This window comes from Ischnura elegans, chromosome 1 (assembly GCF_921293095.1).
Source record: "Ischnura elegans chromosome 1, ioIscEleg1.1, whole genome shotgun sequence".
Lineage (NCBI taxonomy): Eukaryota > Metazoa > Arthropoda > Insecta > Odonata > Coenagrionidae > Ischnura > Ischnura elegans.
The window spans coordinates 69,681,746-69,708,085 of record NC_060246.1 but is presented as its reverse complement, the minus strand read 5'-3'; the positions used below and the strand labels follow the sequence as shown (position 1 = coordinate 69,708,085).

Here is a 26,340-nt window from a genome sequence, read left to right as displayed (position 1 = left end):
TGTAATTCCTGTTCTTCCAGTTATTTCTAACTTCTCCAATTAGTGGAATGCATGTCTGTTCCTACCAACATGTATTTTGTGGATCTGGAGAGTGCAATTAGAATGTGCAATTTTGTGGAGAGTGCAATTAGAATGAAATAGGCATACATTTTGAAATAAAGTTAATAGCTGCTGCTTTGAAGACTGCTGTAAAACAGTCTTCGATGGGACCATTGTGGCAGTGTATAAGTTGTGGTATTTTAGTTGTATTGTGATGAAATATTTTGTGCTTTTAAAAGGTGGCAATTTAAAAAAATGCTGTTCGAATATCAAATTAAGCTACAGCTTGAGATTAGTCTAAGCTTTTAATATGTGTTTACTTTTTGCTGCTGTCTAATTTAAGAGAGCCTATAAGAGTACCTTGTATAGCACATCTTTTGAGTACAAGTGATAGAGTAAGTGACGATAAACGAATTATCCCTGCCGATATTTACTTCCCTTGCCAAAATAGAGAAGGTACAGCTACATTACCTATTTGAGCTAATAGTACAATCTCTTCATGTCATGCTACCAGTATGGGGTCTTTCGTTTAACAAATTTGCCATGTTTGCATTTTCTTTTCACCCACTATCACTTAAATGCCAATTTTGAAAAATATGCTCACAATAATGAACATATTTCTATAATTAGAGGTACCAACTAGTAAGTATTGCCTCTGGTGTTTGGATTACTATACCATAAATGTGAGTGATACTCGATTAGTATTATGTTAGCATAAGATATGATTGTTTTTAAGTCAATTTACATATTGGAGTAGGCCTACTCCAATACTGGTACTTCCCCTAAGTATATTTCACAATCAGTGCTGAGTATTTACCTCTCTGTTTTTGTTATAGAATCAATTGTGATTAATTTTTCAATAAAGTTCCTTCAGGGCTGTGGTTCTTAACCTACCTAGGGCCATAATACTAAAATACTTTTCTTGCTGCCACGACCTCCATATAAAAAGCATGGAATTTGTATTCATTGCTACTTTTAGCGTATTTATTATCATTGTAATTTTAAATATTTTTTCATGACGGTTTCCAAAAACCCTTGTGAAAGGGTCAGTCCATATCACAAGTGGTCATAACCGACAGGTTGGAAACCTATTCAATAAAAGAAGAGCCATTTGAATGCAATTTACTGAAAGTAAAAATCCAAACTGATTTCCAGGAAATGGTTTGGTATGATGTCAGGCTCCCATTTAATCATTTATTCCTGCAAAGTTGTCAGAAAAGGAGGTTTTCATGAAAATGATATTCTTCAAATCTTTGATATAATTACAAATGTTTAATATTATTATATTTTTAGAAGCAATGTAACACATAATACAATGTTACAATCAACGAAACACATAACACAGTAACACATCTGGGATAATGAAAGAAGGAACAAAAATTCATAATTCATTCTCTTCTTAGTTTCCTATAGCACCCTCTTTTCAAGGCTAACTCGGATTTAGCGAAGCTTTTTTCCTCCCTCTGTTCTTGATGATGCAGGAGCTGTAATAAAGTTATTTACTTAGGAAAATTTACTCAGTTTTATAATCAGGGAACTACCACTTAGGGTTATATTTATTACTTGTGTGGTGGTGGAGACTGCATATTCTAATTTATAAGAATCAATCTTGTGATCAACAAAAACACTATCATTTTAATCTCTTATATAAAACTGATGAGGTAATTTCATTTAAAGCTCAACATGGCCTCTAAAATCAGGATATGAAAACAAAGATTAGTTATTTACTCCGGAAATCATTGAGTTAAATTCCAAAAATTTTATAACACTAAGGTATCCATAGATATGATAATAGTAATAGTGTTGTTTCTGTGGTTATTGAATGCTTTATTTTTCATTCATTCTGATGAGTGAACCTAATCATTCAAATTTTCATTGCATTTATTTGCTGCCTTATGAAGAACCTGATTGAATGAAAGAATTCAGAAGTTGAATTATTTACCTCTGAATATGTATATTGACAGCAGGGGCTGTTTGAGTAGCTGGTCCAAGGTGTGGAATATTATTGAAAGGAACAGAGTTCTGGTTTTTTTCCTGAGACCACATAATGTAGGTGGAATGTGACTTAATGTAGATGTTACATTGGAATCACCTCAGATAGTGTGTTGCACTTTAATTGGAATGCCTGTAGAGAGTAGGTACTCGAGTACAGGGAACCAATATAACTTCATAACGCTTCTAAATACATCATATTTAAGTTAAATAGATTAGAATCTTATTTGGAGTCATATTGGCAATGCTGCTAACTATAGCCTTATATTTTCTTTGTGGAAAGAGTGTTTGGTATTTGGAAGAAGAGGTTTCCATGCCTTTCAAAGAGTGTTTACACAAAACTTCTCTGGTCAGCAAGTGACTTTGTAGCCTGTGCTGTGCTGCACAACTTGAGCCTAATATTCCATGTTCTTGTAGAAGATGATCATAGAGAAGATTAAGTGGTTACAGTTGATTCACTGACTTGCATCCAGGAGATGGTTTTGCTATACGATAAGCATTAATTGATCAAATCTTCCTTTAATTTGTGAGAAAAGAATTATCCCTTAAAAGCATAAATTATATCATTAATTTATTCTTGCTTGCAGTTAAAATTTGTAAATGTGTATTTAAGTATTCACCGTCAAAACCATTCCTAATTTTGGATTCATTAACAGATAATGCATGTACCTCAGTGAAATATTGTGCATTAGTTTGTTTATTGTGTTTTGGTTAATGAATAAGAGCTGATAGACACCAACCTCGATACTGACTTCACCAGCCTAAAGGTTATGTATTTGTCTTACAAGCTCGCAGCTCATTTTTTATATTTCTCTCTCTGATATACATCTATTCAAAGCCATCTCCACACTGGAATGAACCCATGATGAAACATATGATGTTTAGGGCAATCGATGCTGCAGTCAGGGTGTCGTAGGGTGAAATTATCAAAAAATCAAAGGTTTACCCATTGTACCAAACAATGCCTGCTTTGCACAGCTGACAGAAATACTATGCAATTAAAATATATGTTCACCTGTGATAAAATCAATCCACCCACCTTGATCTAATGATGCCTCACCACACTGTGTGTCATGCATGCCCATCTCCACTTAATTTGTATCAAAATTAATAAATGAAGCAAATAAATTGTTATATTTAATAATGTAAACAAGTTTAACATCTCTCCCTACTTACAACAGTGATTGAAGTTTATTTAGCTATATTTTAGATTTTGTAATTCAATAAAATACTTGATAATGGTAGGTACATGATACTTAATTGATTCTTGTCTTGTGTGCATTTGCAAAAGGAGAAGTATGAAACTATAAAATTTTATATCTTTCAATTTACATACTTGAGGTACCATAAAATAATTTTAAAATAGAATTTAAAATGTAACTACAAATAAATAGCATATATATCCATCATTAATACCCATCCCTTAAGCATATGCCTCACCTGTGGATATTACTTCAATGTTTTCACCTATTTCTTGTGATATGAGGTCTGCTTTTTCTATAAAATAAAAAAATAATTACATTAAAAGAATGTTAATATGACTTTCATAATTAAAATGCTACCAAAAAAATGAAAAATTAATTGGCACAGCAATGTAAGGTTGACCATCAGTAGCCATAATATCTGCAGTTTAATTATTCCAAGAATACCGAATACATGTTAATCCACTATGAGGGACAGTGATAAAAAGCCACTAATATAACATGAAACATTTCCGAAAGCCCTATAGTTACATCGGTTTGTTTAATCTTCATAATTTTAAAATCGTATTTTGTTTATCTATTTCAAGTCTCAGCTATACTTAATTTTTATTTCACTTCTATTTACATCTAAATTTAAATATAATCCGCAAGTATGCATGCACATTCTTTAAGGAATAAATTTTCATGGACATATTTTCTAACTATTTATGCAACACAAAATATTTACCTGCAATTTCATCAGGAGGTATGTTGGAATTAAAAAGTATCGGGGTGCTATCCATCAAATCCGGAACAATATTTTGTACCTCTGCATCAATTACCAGGGATTTAGGTGGCCTGCCTCCGCCAGTTTTCATACGATTTTGCTTTTCCTTGGTCGATGCACTCCTTTTGTTTTATGTCAGACCACCATGTTTTGAGTTAGGCTTCCGATCGCTGCAACATAATAATTACCTCTTATATTATTGCTGCAAAGGCCATTGAAATGAATGACTTTTCGTGCACTCACATTTTACCGGTAAAGTAAATGAACACACAGGTATTCCATACTGTAAAATTATAAAATTTTAACCTACCTCTCGCGTTATGACAGACGACGTGTGGTACACCTGCGTTATTTGTCGCCAAACATCTTCTTTTCGACGAAGTGTTGCCATATCTCCTCTTTTATCTACTTTTTTATACATTTGCAAGTATATCCAGGGATACTTTCCTTTCCATTGGAGTATTATATCGATATTTATTAGACGCGGATGCCGTGATCGCGCTTCCGTGAATGTTATTAAAGTCACTCGAATTTACCGCGGTAGTGTGGCGCTGGTTGTCAAGTAAACAAATGTAACGTCGTCGGTGATTGGTCGATCAAATAAGCAATTGCTTGAGCATTTGCTTGACGAAGCTCCCCTTGTTTCAAATAAGGCCAGCTTGATCAAGACCAGCTTCGTCAAGACGAGCTTATTTGTTGACTATGAAAGCGGCAACCAAATAAGCTCGCCTTGACCAATAAGGCGGTCTTCATGAAGACGGTCTCAAGTAAACAATCAAGACGCGACTATGAATACGGCCGTTGGTGTCGTCAATATCTGCCTCCGAATTTCAATACTTTCATTTTTGATGGAATATTCTATTTTATGGATGTAATATGTTTGTATCATTAAGTATTTTTTTTAGCCATTATAGAGGCTCATTCTCATCAATACGTAATTTGATCAGATTTTCTTTGCGGCGGTTGCCTTTATCTTCTATTCTATTCAATCGAGTAAATATTGAAAATGAGGCTCGTGGATACGTTAAGCCTCTTGGTTATTTTTAACATAAAAATCCAAAAATTGCGATCAAGTGCTTTTTAGTTATCTTTGGACTTATGAACTGCGGCGCTCTGTTTCAATAGATACGACTTGTGGCAATTTATTCTCGTTTACTTAAAGATGCCATGAAACCTATTTTCGCTTCCAAGCCGTCAGGAGTTAAGCTACGAATGAAGAACCTGTCAGAGGTTTTATTTATTGAAGTATTACACCCATGTAACGACCCTCACGAATTATTTTATAATTGCTCACATTCCATTGTCATACCTGTCATGCTTTTATGATCGAAATAAGTTCATAAATCTTTTTATGTAAAATAGCTGACAATGTAGTTTTTATTAGTTTAATCCGTTATTTTCGCTGACTATCGCTGATGTTTGAAGTAGTGAAATTACTCTTGCCATTGACCGCACAAGTTAAGTTGGCTCTTTATTTGTGTGTTCCTACCCAATCATTTCTCCTCTTATTTAAACTATTACCCTTTTTATTAAAATTGACGAAATATGGCTTTAATTATGATATTTCGATAGTTGAACTTCAATAGTAATTTGATGATGAAGTATTTCTAAGTTTATACTATCATATTAATGGAATTCAGGGGAATCATTTAATTTTTTCTCAGTGATAAGTGTTTAAAACTTCCTCTACTTTTCATCATTTGCACGGAGAAACGTTGAATAAAGGGTATTTAGAGACGAAACTGTTTGATATCAATTGAATTTTGAAAGACTCTACTTTATACTTGGGTGAGAGTTCTCTTGCTATCTTGTTTTAGATTTGCTCCTCATCTGAGGTGAGACAGACGTTTGTCAAATATAAATGTATCGATCCTTCTAGGGCTGGACGAAAACCACAAGTCTGTGGTAAGATGGCCAGAAAAAGTCTCATCTTTCCAAATGGAATAATTATATTAACCCTAGCTTGGCTATGAATGAAATCACCCCGAAACTTAAGTGAATGAGGTTCCTGAAGACATGTCTGTCTCTTTTCTCTCTGCTAATCTTCCATCTTCGTGCATCACGCCTGTGATTCGCAGTATCGGATTCGGGAACGAAAGTTGGTTTCGAGACGTCTACAGGGTCCCTTGTGGTCTCTGAATTGAAATTTAACTTTCGATCGCGTCCCACTGATTAAATACGAGTTAGTGAATTCAAATTGGAAAACATAGTGATAGATATGGAGGTTGCGTGGTGCTGTCGTAGTTTTTCACTTGGGTCGGTTAACAATGATGTATTTCCGCTGAGTTGTTCCAGAAATACATCAACTTTTCCGTTGAATTCGGGGAGTACGGCCTGCTAGTTAGAGAATAACTCTTTAACAATAATATCTATGAATTTTAGATTCAAAAAGTTGATTGTCCTATAGTTTATGCATTGACAAATTAACAGAAGAATAAAGTGTTTTCCCTTTCTCTGCACCGTGTTTAGTATGTGCCCTGTCATTCATCGACAGCGAGTGGTTGGATTTCGCATCCTGGAGGTCCTTATCTCTTACGGTCACCGTTAGATGACTTTGTATGGGGATATATGGACTCTTCCTGACATTTACTGATTCGGGACGCATCCTATTTTTTCCCATGTCTTTCTTTCTTTTTCATTCAGTGCCTGTACTTCACGATTAGAGACAGTACATCAGTTATTACATCGCGCATTCATCTATGCTTGCAATTTTTCCCTTGCCTCCTCTCTTAATATTCCATATAGATCTATTTCGTCGTAATATTCCCTCGGATATCATGATCCCTACAATTTTCCAACTTAACTTTTCATTCATATAGGAATCTATTTTGATTCCGCTGTATTTTTCAGTTTTGCAGCTGCCATAATGTAAAATCGACTAAATTTTTACTAAATTTTGAGATAAATCTCTTGTGAATGTTCCGTCTCTTTTACAAACGTGGCAGAAAATATATGTCCATCTTCATGAAGTAGACTTCATCTCGTTTAACTACATGGCTTCTTGCAGCATCATTGTTTGTAATGTATTAAAAATTATGCTCTCTTCCCTGAAGATATATCTTCCTCAGTAGCGGGATTATTTTTTCATGGCATTGTTATCTACAGTGTTTTATCAACTATAGTTTACTCAACTCGTGCTTACTAAGCAGTATAATTTAAATATGCCTATTTGACCACAAATTTAAGGGTTGATAGTTAGAATATGTGATTTATTGACGCCAAAATAATCAATATATCGAATTATGCTGACTCATCAGAGGGGCTACCTTGATCAAAGAGCCAGTACGTCTTTGAAGTGAATAAACGGGTTTACCTTTTCCTCAATAATGTTTTTTTTCGACCAAATCTCTCATTTAAAGGCCAGTATGACTCAGTAAAGCCTTGGCAATTCAGAGTTTTTTTGTTTATCGTAACGGAGAGGTTTTTTGGGACCTCATCGGCGTGAAGAATTCTTCTCGTAAGAGGGAAGGTATGCTGGCTATTCCTGCCCCTGCCCAAAACTCTCACTCTGGCCAGTGCCCACGAAGCCGTCACGAAATTCACGGAAAATCGATTCCTTTTTGTGGAACGCGAAATCGACCGCTAGTGTTGGCTGGTGGGGAGAAAGAAGCGAGAGAATTTGGAGGCATCCATGGCTAACCTTTCCGCTTTCCCTGGAAAAAGCTTCATCTTTTTTTTAAGTATTCATTTGCCCCTCAATTTCCTCTCAAATCACTTTATTATGCCTCGTTTCCTCTTGGAGAGCTTGGTGAATCTCAAAATAATGAAACAATTTTCATGATAGAAAAAATTTGGTAATTTACTTGATGCTAGTCACGCTATTCTAGGTCAGTAACTCCATTTAAAAACCTTTCATTTTGTGTGCTTTTTTAAATAGGGCGTTTCTGCTCATTTGGACACACCTATGTGGGTGGAGATTTCAACGTACCTTCTATAGATTGGGAGACTTATAGCTTCATTCCTGGTGGGAGGGATAAGGTGATCTGCGAGGCTTTATTACACACTTTCACATCTAATTCATTGTTTCAAATAGCATCCGCACCGAACAGAGGAGAAAATATTCTTGATTTATTAGCGACAAATATACCACATCAGGTAATAAACGTTGGCACTGTCGAAGGAATAAGTGACCATAGGGTAGTAACTGCAAAGTTTTCTCTAAATACCGCTGTAAACTTTAAAAAAGAGCGTAAAGTTTTCATTTTTAAAAGAGCTAATTTTGATGGGTTTAAGAGTCATATGAAAAATGCTTTCCCCGAGTTTCAAGAATCAGTATTAAAGTTAAATGTAGAGAATACTTGGAAAGCTTTTCTTTCGCTCGTAACTTCGGGAATAAATAGCTACATCCCTAGTAAAATAGTAAAAGAAGGCAGCGAACCGAGATGGTACGACGCGGAAGTGAGAAAATCATTGAGGCGACAGAGAGCGTGTCATGCTAAAATGAAAAAAGTCAGCACGGATTTATCCGCTAATGAACGCGAGCTAATAATTAAAAAATATAGGATGACTAAAGCCGCCACGAAGGAAGCGTTCAGGAATGCGTTCACGAATTTTAAAAGAAAAACACTAGTAGAGCAGTTACAGGATAACCCAAAAGCATTTTGGTCATATGTCAGGGAAGTTCAAGGTAAACGATCTACCGTATGTTCGCTGAGAAACGACAATGGAGATGTGTTGACAAGCAGTTACGATAAAGCCAATTTATTAAATTCCTACTTTAAGAGCGTGTTCACGGAGCCTTCCGAAAACTCACCCGGGACCGATGACAATCCCTGTATTCATAAGATGCCAGCTATTGACATTAGTACGCTAGGAATAGAAAATATATTGAAATCGCTTAGTCCAAATAAATCACCTGGTCCAGACGAAATCCCTTCTCGTGTATATAAAGAACTAGCCTCAGAACTTGCCCCCTACTTGCAGTTAATATTCAGTAAATCCATCAAGCAACACGAAGTACCTAATGACTGGAAAATCGCTAATGTAACGCCTATATTTAAAAGTGGAGACAAGGAACAGCCATCTAATTACAGGCCGATATCTTTAACGTCCATCTCTTGCAAAGTCATTGAACACATCGTAGTCAGCTCGGTAATGAAACACCTAGACGCGCAAAACTTATTAATGGGAAATCAACATGGATTCAGGAAAAGCAGATCGTGCGAAACTCAGTTAGCGCTTTTCGCCCACGATATTTTAGTCTCCGGGGAAGACAACATTCCAGTAGACGCGATTTTTCTTGATTTCAAAAAGGCATTTGATAAAGTACCCCACGGAAAGTTAATATTAAAACTGAAATCTTATGGTCTAGACGAAGATGTCATTTCCTGGATTAGAGAATTTTTGAGCGACCGCGTCCAAAGAGTAGTATTAGACGGTGCAGTCTCCAATGAGGTTAGAGTGACTTCTGGCGTTCCTCAGGGTAGTGTCATTGGCCCACTCCTATTCCTTCTTTATATAAACGACATTGGCGAAGTAGTGCAGAGTAAGTTACGATTATTTGCAGACGACGCTGTAGTTTACAGAGAAATTCGTTCCAGCAAAGATATAGATGAACTAACGAATGACCTTGCTGCTATCCAAGCTTGGTGCGATGCTTGGCAGTTAGAATTAAATTTGGAAAAATGCGTCGTAATGAATTTCTGGAAGAAGAATAACTCCCTACAGCGTAACTATGTCATTCGGGGCGCGCAGTTAAAGGCAGTTGAATCTGTGAAATATCTAGGGGTTAGACTCAATAATGATCTATCGTGGAATAAACATATTCGAGAAATAACCGGTCAAGCTAATCGTAAAATGGGTTTTGTCAAAAGAATATTAGGAAAGTGCGACGACAAAGTGAGAGAAATTAGCTACTTTTCCCTCGTTAGACCACATTTGGAATACGCTTCCAGTGTTTGGGACCCTCATGAAAAAGGCTTAATAACAGAGTTAGAACGCGTGCAAAGAAGAGCTGCCAGGTATGTGAAAGGTCGTTACGATAGTCTTGTTAGTGTAACTGACCTCTTAGATAAACTCGGATGGGAATCTCTGTCGGACCGTAGATTGAAAAATAGACTAAACCTTTTAGATAAATTCAAGAGCAGTGTCTTTTCTGACGAAGTTAACCATATCTTGCGGACGCCAACGTACTACGGAAGATCAGATCATATAAATAAAATAAGAGAGATAGATTGCAGAACAGACAGATTCCGAATGTCATTTTTTCCACGATCAATAAGAGATTATAACGGCAGCAATAGAACGCGTAAATAGATTGCATGACTTGTAGTGTAGCCTACTAACCTATGTAAAACTTACTGCATGTTTCTGAATTTCTATTCTATATTCTATTTCTAACAGCATATAGTAGTATAGTTTGTTATTATACGGGACGTTTCTTGGACGGTGTGGTGTGCATGTGGGAGTCCAAATGCATGCTGCATGCTGGTGATTGATCACCCCCTGCCAAACACCCTAGAGGTGGCTCGCAGGGTAATTTGTAGATGTAGATGTAGATGTAGATGCCTTCGGTATGTTTCTATTTCATTTTCTCGCATTACAATACATTTGTCTCCATGAGAATTCTCGCCACTGACAAACTAAGATAAAAAACAACGAGCAGTGTTGATTCGTGTAAAGGTCGCCTACGCATTTTTTATTATTATTATTGTATTCTACCGGTTAAGGTTGGTTTCCTTGGAGCACTAAGGAAGTATCCCTTCAAGCAGTGTCCTCTTTGCTGTAAAGACTACTCCATTCTATCTTAAAAAAATCCTATTCTCTTTCTTCCTTTCCCTCGTTTACCTAACATTCTACCCTCTAACACAGTCTTCAACATTCCCTTCCCGCTAAGTACCCCGTCAATCCATACCTTCTGTCTCCTCCTTATCTCATCTAAAAGCTGTCTCTCCTCACCCACCTTGTCCAGCACTTCGTCGTTCCTCTTCCTATCTGTCCATTTCACCTTCTCCATTTTTCTCCACACCCACATCTCGAATCTTCTCTCGTCCTCCTCCCTTGGTGTCCGCGTTTCCGCCAAATCCTTCCTTATTGTTTCCATTCGCACTGACATTTTCCCGGGGATGATGAGGGTTTTGCGTCTGTTGGACAAGATTTTAATCTTTTTGATTCTATTTTTTGCTACTATTTGATATGATTAGGGGGTAGAATTTCCTTCATTGCAAGGCGCGACTCATCGTAAGCGACTCTTTCCTGTGCGGAAAAATTATCTATTCCTTCGATAATATTCGACTTACTGACTAAGGTCATTTTGATGCCCCCATTCATCACGGTAAAACCTAAGTTGACGCTCTTCAATCTTTTCTTTGTTGCTGGTTGCTCCTGCCCTACGGATATCCGTGTGTTTCCCTCCTTCGCTGGCACTCTCGCCTGGCCCCTTAGTCACGGGCGGCGTGGATTGGAGACCGCACCATAAAGATATTCCGAAGGCCATTTACCTTCCTCCGCTAACCGTGTAGCTGTCCTTGGGGATCACCCCCACCTTTGCTCCTCTCCGCCCCCATCTCAACCCAACCACCCACGTATGGGCTAGCTTTACATTCCCTCGCTATCTACCATTAATGCCTATCTTCTTTCCCTCCTTTGCTGGTTTTCCGAAAATTTTCAGTGTTGTGGCGATGATACTAAAATTCGCACTTGTAGTAAAGCAAGATCTTCATTATTTCTCCTTAGGATTTTTCATCGAATGCTTGTTTTCAGTCTTATTCATAATATTACTTATGCGAGATGTATTTAAAGCCAGTGAACTGTGTTTAGAAATATTTTTTCTCTCACAGTATAATAGCCAGTTGAGTCCCACGATCATTAATCCCCCAGTGTACAAAAGGCCTTAAAATTTCTGTTTGCTAACGTTCGGGTTGAAGTATTTCTTGATGATATAGACATGCGCGTATTCGACACCGATTATTTATTCATGTCAGAATTAATTAATACTCTTGTAGGTAGAAATATATTGGATCTTTTTTTCACCTGTTAACTCTCGAAGTTATTTGGTCACGAAATTTGACTTTTTCAATTTTTAACTGATAAAGTTACACCCTTTCTCTGTGGCCATCATTACTTACCCTCCTTTTTTCAGATTCGGCGTGCGAGTTAGAATTGTAGTGAATCGATTAGGTTTTGAACAGCTGTTGCTTTCGCTGTCTTTGTGTGACGTAAGGGAGACGTGGTTAACGTGCAAGTGGGTGGCATCAGTTCTCTCGTGAATTTCTGTGGCTGTGGCTAGCGGGAGTGGAATTTCACTCGCTCCCTCTCCCGCACGCACCCACGCGTGTCACTTGTCGTCCGTGGGTTTACCTGTCTGCGAAAGCAGAACGGTCTGGGTGGGTCCCTTCCTTGTAGATTGCTCTTTGGTGAGATGTGGTGGAGTGCTGAGCCTGGGATATTATCGCACTGGCCTCACCACATCGCTAGCGACATGGGCACAGCCCTCGGACCGGTTTAACTCAAAATATTGGATTGATTCTTGGTCTAAGTCCCTGAAAGCCGTAACGACGCATGAAAGAAAATTCAGGGAGATAAAGGAAGAAAATGTGCGTGAATAAGAAGTTGTAGTTACTGGTTTGAAGTTAAAAACCGTAAGCACAAAAGTAGTAGCTACATTTATAAGGTTGCTAAATTGTTTATTACGTTCTGAACAGATTAATGAACCTCGCAGTTGATGCAAATTAATTTTATGGTGATACTCCATTGAAATGCCGAAGTTTTCGAGTACGTTTAAATTAAATCGCAAATAGGAGGCATTGGAGGAGGGCATACAACAACAAAAATTTCATAGAATGCTAAAAAAATTTAACAAGGAAAATTTTGTAATTTTGCTCTCTGAATTAAATTCCTAGTGCTATGGCTAATATTTTCTTTCACAATAACTTACAGGTTATTTTTATATTCGTAGGTTATAAAAATTGTGAGTAACATGAAAATAAAAAATTTTGATGCATGTAAAAACAGCTCGGGCTTCAGATAAGTCTTCATATTTTTCCCAATCTTCTTTCTTCTTCTCTTTCATAGGGCTATTCTAGAATAATCGCTCATGATATTACTTTTTGAGCATTCAAAATCGCGTATCAAAGTGCTTATTAGTCTTTGCATAGAAAATTCTACGTACTTATAGACTTAATATAAATATCGAAAGTGAAATAAATGCATCACAACGGTCGAATCTGAACTCCTGACGCACAAACATGTTCCATGGGTCCTACTCAAGAGAGCACTCATTTACTGAATACTTGAAATCTGATAACCAGGAAATAGGAATAATCTTTCCTTCTATTTTTCTATTCGTAACCTCTTTTTGTAGTGAAATGAACGGTGGAGGCTGATACTAGGTGGAAATCGATTGTAGAATATGAAGTAAAGATACTTAGCACTTTTTCATGTATATATTTATTTAAAAAGGAGTCAACGTGTTTCACTTCAATGCTGCTTCTTCAGAATGTTAGTCCTTTTGATGATGCAGTGCGGTGAAACATGTTGACTAATTTGCATATAAATCTTTATTTGGAAAATTGTAAAATATTTTGACTTCTTTTTGTAATTGTTTTTCTCGCCATTATGCATTCCTTATGAATAACCACGAAGTGACGTAATTTACATAGTGGATGAACTCTCCATCCTGAGTGTTCGTGATTCTTTCCCCTACCCTTTAATCTTACCTTCCCCCCTTAATCCCACCCGGAGCTCTTAACCTGGTCATGTCCATTCAATTCACGATCGCTGAGCATTCATATATTTCCCGATTGCATTCCAACCTGGATAGCAGTCAGCCCGTGCCCCTCATATTCCTCTCCGGGTGCATTTTTTTGTTTATTTTTTTTTCTTCCTCTCCCATGCGAACTCATTCCGTTTGATCCCCGTACCAATGCACACGACGAGCGCCTGTCTTTAGGAGAGCGCACGACTTCCTTCGACACCGACACTGCCACTATCTCCTCAGCCTCCTTTCGCCGAGTAATTCCGGTGCCCCGATGTTATGTATGCCGTTACCCTCCAGCAGACGTCCTTTATGGGGTCTGCTCGTCGCTCAAAAGGAATAGAATGGCAAAGGGATGAATGAACGAGTGAATGCTTGGATTGAATGAATCGCAACGGTAATCAAGTGGCGCGGAGAAGTGCCAACGAAGAGATTAAATTTAAAAGTTGAATGTTCGAGGGATGGGTTGGGGGAGGGGGAGCATGAAAAAATAGGCTGCGATTGTGGGAGTGCTGTCTTCCTCCTTCACAAAGCGCACTTCTTCTCATTCTCAAACCACCCTGCTTCGTGATCATCCCCACACATCCTCCCTTTTCAGTCGTAAGTGAGAGGATACGTTGCAGTGTAGTCATAAAAAATATGATTCTGAGCGCCTCATTTTTTTGTGCGCTGCGATAACTCATTCTTAAATTTTTTCATGCCCAAGTATTGTATTTTTTCTCTTTTGGGCTTTTATGAAGCTCGTGAAAAATATGAGTGATGTATCATTTCTGGTTGACTATTTCTGAGGCTTCGCCCGAATGTTTTGCTCAATTTTCTCATCTTGAAAATAAAGGTGTGGTGGATCTACGATAACGGTTCAAGCGCTAGAGAATTTCACACCTCTTTTTTCATATGTCACTTTTTTTAGTCTATTTTTGTGGCAATACTAAGTCTTTCAAGCATCCAGATACTCTTGTGAATTCAGATAATCTATTTAAATATTTGATATGTAATATTTACCAATTTCCTCGAGCATATCACGGTATATAATGGCATTTTTAGTCCATTGTCCTGAATAGTACTGTATTATTTCCAGTTACAGGAACGTAGAATTTAAGCGGGTGCAATTTGCTTCGAGCTAATGAAGTATGAGAATTATTGACGATTTTTTAATTATAATTATTTTATACAATAAAAATTTTATCTTAAAAAGGACTGGCACAGTCATGGAGAATGTTGCCAGCGAATAAAAGCACTATCGGCCCAGAAATCAATCCAAAGACTTGTTGCTTTTCCTTATCCTTGATTGTATTTCCTAAAATGCTTGATATATATGCAGCAAATTCAAAGACATTCACTACCAAGGCGGTGTTCTAGATTTCCTTGGAGGAAGTGGTTTAGTGAAAGAGAAGGTATCCGCTCGTGATGGACCAGATTCTTCGCGGCATAGTTAATGGTTCATCAGCCCGAACGAGGATACGTTGGCAGACTTCCCCAAATGCCCTTTCTCGTTTGGTTTTGGTTTAGGCACTTATTCCGAGTTTATTTGTTCCCGCACAATCCCCTCAGCTGAAGTAATCGTGTGGATTGAATGAGGAGAGTAGATTGTCCGTTTCCGTGGTCCTTTGTGACAGCTCTTATTTCATCGGCGATCCACGCGGGAGTTGCGTCTTCGTGGATTCCCACCGTCCCGATCAATTCAATTATTTCCTCCCGCCCTCCTCCCTTCCGTCTCCTGGACCTTTCCGCTGCTTCCTCGCACGACCCAGCTTCCCAGACATTTCGTCTTCTCCTTTCTTCGCCAGCTTCCCATTGCGTGTCCCTGATGGGCCGTCGAATCGTCTTCAATCGGCTTTGTCAAGTCTCCCCTCTATTCGACCTCCTCCCGCACCGCATCGTCGATTCCATTCCCTAGCTTTTAATCCCTTCACAGCCAACACGACCTCCTTTCGCGATCCGAAAATTCGCAATCCCGTCCATCCGTCCCCCTGGTTTGCGTGCGCCCGTCGAAGCGCGAACTTGCACTTGACGACGCAACCGCCCACTTCCTTTTGATGTTGTGTGTTCCCCTCCCTCGTTCATCCTCTGGCGCTTTTGGGAGCGAGAAGTAATTGTTCTTTCGAGTGCTGATTGCTCCCTTTTTCCGTATTTCCTCCCATCCGTCACCATTATGCTCGCTCCCCTAAAATTTACGTTTTTTTCTACAACGTCTCTCATCGCCCTTCTATTTTTGGGTTCCCACCAAATTTTCGTCGCGAAGATTCGCATAAAACTGGCTAAATATTTCTAATTTTTGTTTCAAGGGATAATTCGTAAGGACCTCTCTTTATCTCGAATCCCTCACCGTCTAATGTATTTGAGATTGAATGAGATACGGGCAAATAATTTTACCTATCCAGTGATCCATTTATTTTTATCGACAAAATCCAGCCTCATTCATCTATTTCTTGTACAATTTGTCTCTGCATTAGCTTTCTTTAATTGAATTAAATTATAACCAAGATTTTGGGTACCTATGTTCACAAAAACGTGTGTGTCTCCTAAATAAGCCAATGTTTTATTGTAGTATAAAATTTTACCGAGAAAATATTTCTGAATGTGTAATTATCACTCTCATAAATGAATAATATTTATTCTTACAAGTATCAATTTCCAAGGTTAGCGATATATATTCTGAATACTCTCATATTGAAGCAGCCGAAGGCGGATATTCTACTGAATTCCACCGTAAGCATCATTGTATGCCTGGTAGCGGAAACCTTAACACTCTTTCATAATGCTACCCCACTTATTCTTGCCCTTTGTCAGAAATTTAAGTGACTTCATGATGCAGGAAGTCCATTTAAAGGCATCGACTACATTCCTAGACGCTTATTTTTCCTTGAACGGCCATCGTCGGATCACGCATCGGTCTCCTGACACACTTTCAGCAAATCCCAATCGGAGAAAAAAAAGCACGCGATGGAATAAATTTCTCCGCGACCATTACGACACCTCAATGGACCCCGTCACAATCTTCCTTTTTTCTCCCACGTTCAATGTGATTTTGTGCTAGATTGATCTGGGAAACTTGAAAAAATCGTGTGGAGTTTTGCAACGCTTTGCGCGTGCAGGGCTGATTTGTCGTGTTTGGAAAAGAGGGGCGTTTCAGAGGGTAGAAGGGGAGGAGAGTTTTAAATGTGTTAAGGTCCACGAAATTCGTCAGTCGGTGCCGTTAGCGATCAATCAAGCGAGAGCAATCGCACGGAGAGGGAAAATGCGAGCGAAGGATAGATCGATGAGGGGAGGAAACATAAGTAAAGAAGGGATATAGGAAGAGAAGGGGACGTTTTTGTGTGATTGGGGTTGGTTTGGATGACAGAGGTTTCGGCATAGGGCTGCGTCGCTGAGTGGTGTATTTTGTTGCGTGAAGGGTGACCGCCCGGCGCGAAAAGTGGCCCTGTCGATTCCCACCCCATATGCCGAGCTCTCGAAAAGTCTCTCCCCTTCAGTGCGTGGTTCATTCCTTCTGTCGTCGCGAATGTTCGTAGGTTATATTGTATACCTTGCGGCCAAAATGTAGCATGAGGCAATGGGCTCTTTCAACCGTTTAGTTTTTTTATTTGCCGCCAAATCCGAGCTAACGTACCGATGTCCTTCACAACTCTTCTGACTGATCTGATCTTGGATTTATAGAAAGGAATTTGTATCCTGTATTGTAATGCTTTAAGAATTTCTTTTGAGATATTCTGGCTTTTTTTTCATCATTTGGTAAGCCGGGAGTTAAAAAATTCGTCGTATTAAGTTTCGTCTTTCGTAATTATTGAAAGAACTTCAGCCTGGTGATATTCAGATTTTGGCAAAATAAATACACTTATTTAATATGCTGCTTAAACGTTCATTGCCTCCTAAATTTTTTCAACTACCTCGTGTAATTACTAAGGGAATAGCTAACTCCGTGAGATAAAGGCCTTGGGTAGCCTGACAGGTTAGGGAAATGCTTAGCAGGAATTCCGGGTTGTATGAAGTGAATTTATCACGATCCATTTATTAGGTTCTAAGTGACTAGTCCTCAAAAAAATAAAAATACACCGCAATAAAAATGACGCTAATCAGCTCAATTAACCATTGTCTTAAAAGCGAATATTGTTCTTAATTTGCACTAATATTGAGAGTGAGGTGATGTCAGTATTTATTGAAACAAGAGTGCACAACACTTGGTAGTTTATGCGGAACTTAATAGGAAATTTCTCATACTTGGTTCTGGGAATGAATGGCTGCTCCTTCGGTAACGAATAGTTGGTTTAGTTTATATAAGAAGTATGCTTCTAAGAAGTACAGACGACTAAATTTACCTCCGATTGACCCAAGCAGTAACCTTCGCACTCTAAATTCGCAACGTAAATCAACCTCTTGTGGCTATGTTTATTTTTTCCCACGTCTTCCACGTTTTCGATTTCCATAGAAGTAAGTGGTGGGGAGGATGTGTTTTTTTTTCGGGAGGCGTTTTCCGAACGAATATGGTCGACGGTCCGAAAATTTCGCTCACTGCTTTTTTTACGTGCCGAATCCCCTCTTGATACGTACCATGATCTCTCCCCATTATGTTCGCCCACTCTCCGCCCCCTCCCATTCCCACACTTTTTGCCCTCGATCGAGGAAAAACCCCTCGACTCTCCCGATCCACTGGACATCAATGTATAACCCCATCTTTCCTTGCCGTGCCCCCAAACTCTATTGGTTCCACCCTCGATCCACCCTTATAGAACAACTTCATTCGCGAAACGGTTCGCTCGTCATTGATGAAGTGCTCACCCGGAAATGTCCAGTTTAGAGGCGGCTCCGCGGGGATGCTCACTTCCTTCGATTCAGACGATGGAACGCATGAAATCCTGAGATTCATTCACTTTTTTCCGGGTCCTTTTAAGTTTTTTTGTACCCTGTCCCAAGATACTCTTATTCTCCCAAGGCGTAAGACTTTTTTTTTACATTGCGACGTTTTCTCGGGAAAGCAGCGCATGGGAACTACTGTTTTGATGTTTTCATTATAGACTATATTTATAAGGGCTCACAACTCAATGTTGGTATGAATGCTCAAATGCTGGGTCGAAAGTTAAGTTTTTATAGTGTGGAATATGGTGCGAGAATTTTTTCACCAGGTTTGTGACAAAATTCCTCAAGTTACGCCTTTAGCTATTAATTTTTTTGTCTATATTTGTTTTAGGCAACCAATGCCGGTGCATTTTTCGATTAAACAAAACGTAGTAAATGTGCTCTCGATATGTCGTAGTTATAGGTTCAAATATGTGAGATCAATAAGATAGTCCTGTATTAAAACCAAGTAGTCTGATGAAGTGCATTCTAACATTATGTGCTTATCCTTAAGCGTTCTTTATTTTCCCTATTAATCGTTACATCTTGGCCAAACCAATCAGTGTTCGCTATGAGGGTCTTCTTTTAACTCTTGTAATTATTCTTAGAAGCCCTAAGTTAGTGATGAGACCAAAAAGATATCTCTCCTCTATAATAGGGTAAAGAAAAGCGCGTTCAGAAAATAAAAAGAAAATCGAAATCCTCAGGCGTCTTAAATCTGTCCATCTCGATTAATATCTTAAATAATTACGTATGACTCAGGTAATTAGTTACCTCTGCAATGCAGGAGACGATTGCGCACCTTTTATCATTAATGAACCAAGTGCACGTATCATGGAAAAGCCTGGTTTAATCAAACCTTATAAAACGATCACCTTCTTCATTGCAAGCTGATTTCGTGTCTGAGCGGCTCTCATGACTGGAAGGAATAAAATCCCGAGTCAAAAATATGCGTGAAGATTTGATCGAATCCTCGAGTTCATTAAAGGCCGTCGCGAGGGCGCGTTTGCCCTTCGAGATTAAATTGATTTTTGCTCTGCCTTCTTTCACGCGCATGGCGAGGTCCCGTTCATTTTTAGATAATCGGATTGACTTCCGGAAGTGTATAACTTCTAATGGAAAATTTATATTGAGTTAAGCTCAAATTGTTTGCTGGTTTGTACAGTGCTCTATTTATAAAGTGTACCGAGATATAACCTTAATATGATTTACCATTGTTATTGGATATAATTTGGCTTTTAGGTAGACACATATGAGTGCTGGCAATACTTTATTTTACCTCATTCCTGAGGTATTCACTTAAATTATTCTTACAATTCCGTTTGTATTTATGGCTATTTTTTCCATTTGCACGCTATTCGTTAGAGTTATTTACACTGAAATTACATCCTTATATTTTCTTTTGGCCGGCTTTCAAGTTCTTATGCTAGTTTATTAATTTAATGGAGTAACTCGTTTTCCAGAAGAGTGGCTGTAGGTTTACACAGACACACCTCAATGTTGCTCTTCTATGGAAATGGTTTTCTTGTCATTGAATCAATTGTCTTACTATTCTTCAATGCATCCGGTTACCTTAGATTGATCGTGTTGATTTTCTATTAAATTTTATTTAACCTCAAAATGAGGATCTGTGACTCGTTAAAGCGTACCTGCTTTGTCTTTTCTTCGAGGAAAATGCCACGATACATTTTTATGTGTGGTAAGAGACCTGGAATACTAGAACATCAACGCAGTCCATAGCCATTACTGTTTTCATATCGATTCTACTGGTGAGCCAGTCTGCTATGTTTGCTTATAATGGATCGATGGTGGCCAAGCATCAACCCGTTAGCTCTCAAAGTAGTGTTAAGAGGCGAATAGTTAAAGCCTTTGAAACGTGGTATGATTTAAAGTCCGCTCTTTGGTCAAGCAGCGCGACAAATTTGGCTGTGACTTGATTTTCAAACGGTCTGACTTGATTTTCCCACGTGATTATGATCAGGGCTGATTACTTTAGCCGTATACGCGATAATTGTAGTGCAAGGCTTCCTTTTTTACAACCAAAAGTGCAAAATGTCATTCCGTCACATTTTTATTGGCTTCTCTGACGCACTTTAGGAAGAGTATGTAAACATATACTTATTTCAAAATCACCGCTTTTGTCTGTGTGATTTGAAATATTACCAAAAAGTATGTAACTAATTATCAACCCTGAAAAATACAGCGAAAAAGTTGAAACACGTATTTCAAAGTTGATTTGCTGATAAAGCTATGTTTACGCATATTTTAATCTACATTGCACAAATACAATGCATTTGTCACTTAAATACCCCGATCACTTCATTATCATTTAATGTGTTTCCATTTGTCTCTCTCAAATAATATTCTCAGTAATATCGCCTTTACCTTCATATTTAATAAACCTGGGGTAGCGATGGCGTGGTTCTAAGGCACCTTCTAATTCGCCTAATATATTTTTGAGCCCGTGGACTGCCGAGTGCCAACTGAGGTCAACTTCTAGGTCAGCTTTGTAAAATAAAAAAATAAAGAAAGGAACAATATTCCTGTAAGGGTGCAATCTAAAGTAAAGTGCCTGCGTCTATTTTTGCCATCTGCTCAATCTTTCACAACGCTTTCCATATCAGAGCGTAGGTAATTTAGCAGTGGGAAAAGATAGAGTAGATTTGGAAAATAATTTGGGTGTGCGTCAATTCCGCTTTTTGGCAAATATTTTGTTGGGAATATTTTTTAGAGGAACGTCTGAATGGCCTCCGGGCACGGAACTTGGAGAACGTTGAGAGGTGCCGTTCTACACGCCTGGAGTGACGTGGCGGTCAGGAGCTACACCCACATCATGCACGCGAGAAGTTATTCGCCTCTGGGGTGCGAGAAGTTCTGTTGACGGACGGAGCGGCAAATAAAGTTTAAAAAAAAATCCTGCATCACCACCATCACTTGGCGCCCGTGAGGAAAAAATAGTCTTGTGTGTGCAAGATTTCGGAAAGTCTTGTGTGGGATTTCCGTCTTGATTTCGGAAGGAGGGTTCATGGAACTCTGGGGCACTTAGAGGCGGTCAAGTTTTTCGGTGCTCCGTCGACCGTCAATTTGACGCGGAAGAGATGGATAGATTTCGCGAATAATGGAATGGGCTCTCTTTCACCGCTCCTCGTGCCCTTGGTCGATGAGAGGCGAAGTGGGGGAGGATTCGGTGGATCGGCCAGTGAGTCATTACCCCTTGGGACATCGGCGTGCTTTATCGGATCAAACTCACGGAAAGTCTGTGTCTAACATCTCAGATTATTTTGTGTTGTACCTCTCCCTCGATTTCGTCTGTGGAAGAATTCATAACGGTACCGCGACTGATGCGTGGAAAAAATATTTCTCGATTCCGAGTTTTCACATCAGGTGATTGTATGAATTCATTGCAAGGGGTAATGATGTATCTTTTACCTTTACTTTTTTCCCTTTCATAATATCATATTCGCGATTATGTGTTGAAAGAATACCAGCCTGTCACTTTATTAAGGCTAGGTAGATATGAATGATCTAAAAGTCTATCTATCTCCCCCACCAGCACTTTTCTTGTGAAACGATATCCTTAATCTCAGCTCAAATTGTCTTGTCATTCCGTTCTTATATTTTTTCCTTCTTCTTCTACAATATCAATCAATATTTTTAACGCCTTTCGCTGGCTGGGTGAAATTTTCCTTTAAATTAAAGCGCAGAAGAATTGATTCTTCATCCCTCACTCATTGATGTTCAATAAAATTTGTAGACTTAACTTTCGCGGTAGCCATGTTTGGTTACGCATGAAAGATATGCTGTATCATTAATCACCTAGAATATTGTGCTCTATGCAAATATAATGAACTTCGTCCCCGTAGCAAATGGTTTTAATATTCATAGATCAACTAAAAAGTGATTCATGAGACCGATGTAACATGTAAGGGAAAGATTTATCGACAGTGTCTGTAATTGAATACATTTTTACTGTAAAATTAATTCATTATAGCCGTAAATTGCTGTTTTATTTATAAACGTTTTTCCTCGTCAATTTAGTATCTAATTTGTAGTTTTATCTATCTACAGCCTACAAGTACCACCTTAGACTTGTTTCGTCGGCAGATCAGTTTGACTTCAATCGTAAACGCATCGTTATCCCCACCGGATAGCGAATGTTTAGAATAATTACTACGCAAACGTAATTCCTTTTCTATCCGGCGCCTATGATGTATTTATAATTACTTCTAGCCTATAAACTTGTTTGTCAGGCGCGTGGCTGACATAATAGCGAAGCCAGTTCATCTTAATTCATTAGGCTGCATTAGAAGTCATTTCCTTGCTTGACCTCGAGCATCCCTCGGATCAACGCTCCATTACACATGAACATCATTTGAACAGCTCTCTAACAAGACCTAAACGTGTATTTTCTCTTAGGGATACATGACGGCCTCATAAATTGTGACCTATTAGTTCAAACTAACTTGCGTCTTCCTCATTTATGTTAGCCTCCTTGGATAATCTCGAGTTTCTCGTTGAATGATAATTTCTTTGTAATTATAACCCATTGTATGTGGGTTCCTTTGAATCTATCTCCAATTATATAATGGACGAATCATTTAGGATTAGTAACCCTAATTGTTTACACATTTAGATTTAAGGAGAATGGCCTATCGAATACAATCAAGTACTTGGCGAAAAGAAAAAATGACTTCAGCATTAACATTTCATCGAAATATTCATTATGTGTATATAATTATTACTTTTATTCAGTGCTTCATTCGTCTTAGTTATCCCAATTTGCCATGTATTCTTTTGTATTCATTCAGGTTATCATGAGAAATTTCTGATAAGGTGAGTGTGCGTATGTGAGGTTTTCAAACCATTCCCAAATCCCTTGAGATGAAAACCTTCAAACAGTGGAGGATACCTCTGCATTGGTGTATCGATATTATATGATGTTTAAAATTATAGTAATTACTTCATAACCTATTAATTGCTACATTTTCTATCACTGCCAATTAAAATCATTCTTTAAACTAAAATACATATGCATATTTTCGAGAGGCCACTTTTCGGCGAGATGGCGCTTGGAAGACAAACTTGGCACGTTAAAGAACATGAAAATATGAATATTAATGCCGAAGGATAGTGTGAACCATGATGAAGTATCAAGGGAGGGTCTCATATAGTTAAAAGGTATATTCTTCGGATTTGCTCTCCTCACATAGGCTTCAAATTTCGACACAAAATCTGCAAAAATAGTATTAAAAAATAACCAAATTTTCTGGCGATTTGCGTGTATGGAAGTGGTCCGTTATCAGGTTCTGGTTTTATTAACCAACTTGAAATTCGGCTGTTGGAATCCGAAAAGATTTGCGCTAAGGCTGTATCTCTTGTAATTTGCGTTACGGTTCTTTGAGGACGTCTCATCCGCTTCAGTTACTTCTCACTTTGCTCCTCCTATCCCCTCCACCATTCGTTCCCCTCCGGGCAGCCTCCGCGGTTGCTCTTGTTCGGGCATCCAGGCGAGACAAGGTCGAGCGGAGCTGATTCATCCTCAGCCGCCACCTTCTCCCTCCCCCCCTCCCCGTCGCTTTCCTCTCTCCATCTTCACGTCTTCCTCTCCTCCCACTTTTACCTTCTCCTCCCATCTCTGCTCCCACCTTCCCTTTTGTCTTACCTCTTCTCTTACCTTCGCCAGCCCCTCTTATCAGCTCGATCGCATTTCGGCTTTTTCCTTCGTCACTTTTCTTGCCCCGCCTTCCAAATTCTTCTTCCCTCCTCCCCACCGTCTCTGTTTGAAACAGGCCCACGTATTTTGCTTTACGTTCAGTCTTTTTTTCCTTCAGTTTCCTTGTAATGCATACAAACACACGAAAGCCACACTCGTGTTCACATAAGGAATTCTAAAGGGACTTGCTGCAATGAATAATTAACCCTCAATCCTCATTCTTGCATCGTTTCAAAGTCAACATGTTTATTAAGATAATATAAATTAAAGCATGGTTTCATTCCAACGATAATGTAATGCTTGATCATTAAATATCCTGAAATTTGATTCGCCTATAGGTTATGTGCTTTCTTGTGTGAAATGATTACGAGTATAAATTTCAAGAACTTCGCGTTATTCATTTTATGATTATTTTCTGTGCCACGAATTTAGAGACATTTGAAGAATAACCTACTTCGCAGCCTATAAAACTGCGTGGCTAGTGTTTTTTCTTCTTTCCTCTCCGTCCATTTTTCTCATTCCTTTCAATGGCTCTCGTCTTGTTTGCTCTTTGACGGAATACGTCAGAATGCAATTTCCTCTTTTTTATCCAATTTCAATTATTTCGTTTCTTCCCCGGTCAAACTTGCCGCTGTGTTGACTCACTGTCAGTCACTATCTTCCTAGTTTATCGATATACTTTGATCTTCACATCTATCCTTCGTTTTCCTCAAAATTATTCCCGTGGCAATCGATTTTACGGTCTTTTTGAGATGTGTTACAATTCTGTGTAATCATTCTTTGCTATATAAAAAAACTGTACGCTTCTTGCCTGCAGAAATACCTTGCTATTCACAGCGCGCCCTTGATAAATAGTTCGAATTTTTTTCATGTTCTTCGTATTGGTTTTCTTTTCATCTATTTTTGTATTTATTACGAAGTAAAATATATTCATGAAACTCTTACAAATAAATAATCATTAAGCTGAAATGATGATTGAATGAATCGATATTAAATAGCTTTTCGTCGACCAGATTTCTAATAAATGTGAGCAAATGGCCGTTCGTATGTATGGCTGTGGGCATATGTAATCTTATTTGAGTAACACAGCATTCACCGAAATATTGTTGAAATTAGTTCTTCTTTCTTTTTTCCAAGGCCTTCCATTCAGCAAGTTTGCTCTCTGAGTAAAACTGGATTCCCATTTTTTAGCATGCATGTCATTTCCTTGTTTCAATCGGGAAGTGTACCGTGAGTTCAAGAACGTAAACATCCAGATATTCTCCTCGCCATATGATTCCAGTTCCCCCAAGAATTCCCTTATATATATGTATCCACTTGAGGCCCGTATTTCTACTTGAGAGCCAAGTTAGGGCAGATCCTAAAAAAGCACTCCTCCGTCAATCGCTTCCAAAACCGTTCTAAAAGAAATCTCGACTCCAACTCTCTTGAACTACTGCCTATCTAACCCCCATATACCTTTCTTTACCCACAGCTATACACGCAGACACTCCACACTCCTAATTCAACCACTTGGGGGTTGATTTTTTTGCTTTGCGCTCTCTTCATAGATCATTATTTCAGTCAAGCCTTCCAATCTTCGCCCGTCCTCTGCGGTTATTTTATTCTCGGACCCTTTTCTAACCCCCTCTCCTCTTTCAATCTCCTCCCATTTTCCCCGACACCTTCAGCCCGGTCGGCCTCTCTCATAAAGCCTTTCATTCCCTCTCTGGAGCCGTTTCTATTCTTAGATTCTCTTCTTTGATTCCTATTTTTCTTCCCAGTCACCCCCTCACGACCTTAAACATACCATTTACCGTGTCTAGCTCTCTTCGTACATCGTTTTCATCAACGGTGACCGAGCTTTGTGGTTGGAAAACCCACTGCACTTGTCATAGTTCCCCTCAGTTAAGTCTTAAATAGTTGATTCGATACTCAATGGTGTGCCATATTTAGCGTAAGTGCGATCATGTAAAAAAATTTCATGAGAAGTAATAAAATAATGGCTGGCCTTAAGGTTATAATTTTTTCGCGATGATTCACCAGTACCTTGTAGAATAACATGCTTAGCATAATATAAAAGGAATTATGATCGCAAACTCACTACCTATGTCCTTAAGCA

The 26,340-nt window shown here is 38.6% G+C and overlaps 1 protein-coding gene and 1 long non-coding RNA gene across 4 annotated transcripts in view; one reads left to right on the top strand and one right to left on the bottom strand.

Moving 5' to 3' along the window:
* The window catches only part of LOC124162954 (puratrophin-1), a 1,076,650-nt gene that overhangs the window by 594,350 nt on the left and 455,960 nt on the right, over window positions 1-26,340 (top strand). The gene's annotated exons all lie outside the window — the stretch shown is intronic.
* LOC124162970 lies at window positions 1,364-4,396 on the bottom strand. The gene is made up of 4 exons (XR_006865714.1): window positions 4,310-4,396; window positions 3,961-4,169; window positions 3,472-3,528; window positions 1,364-1,523 (listed from the first exon to the last, which is right to left on the bottom strand). It is a non-coding gene; the product is annotated as an uncharacterized LOC124162970 (long non-coding RNA).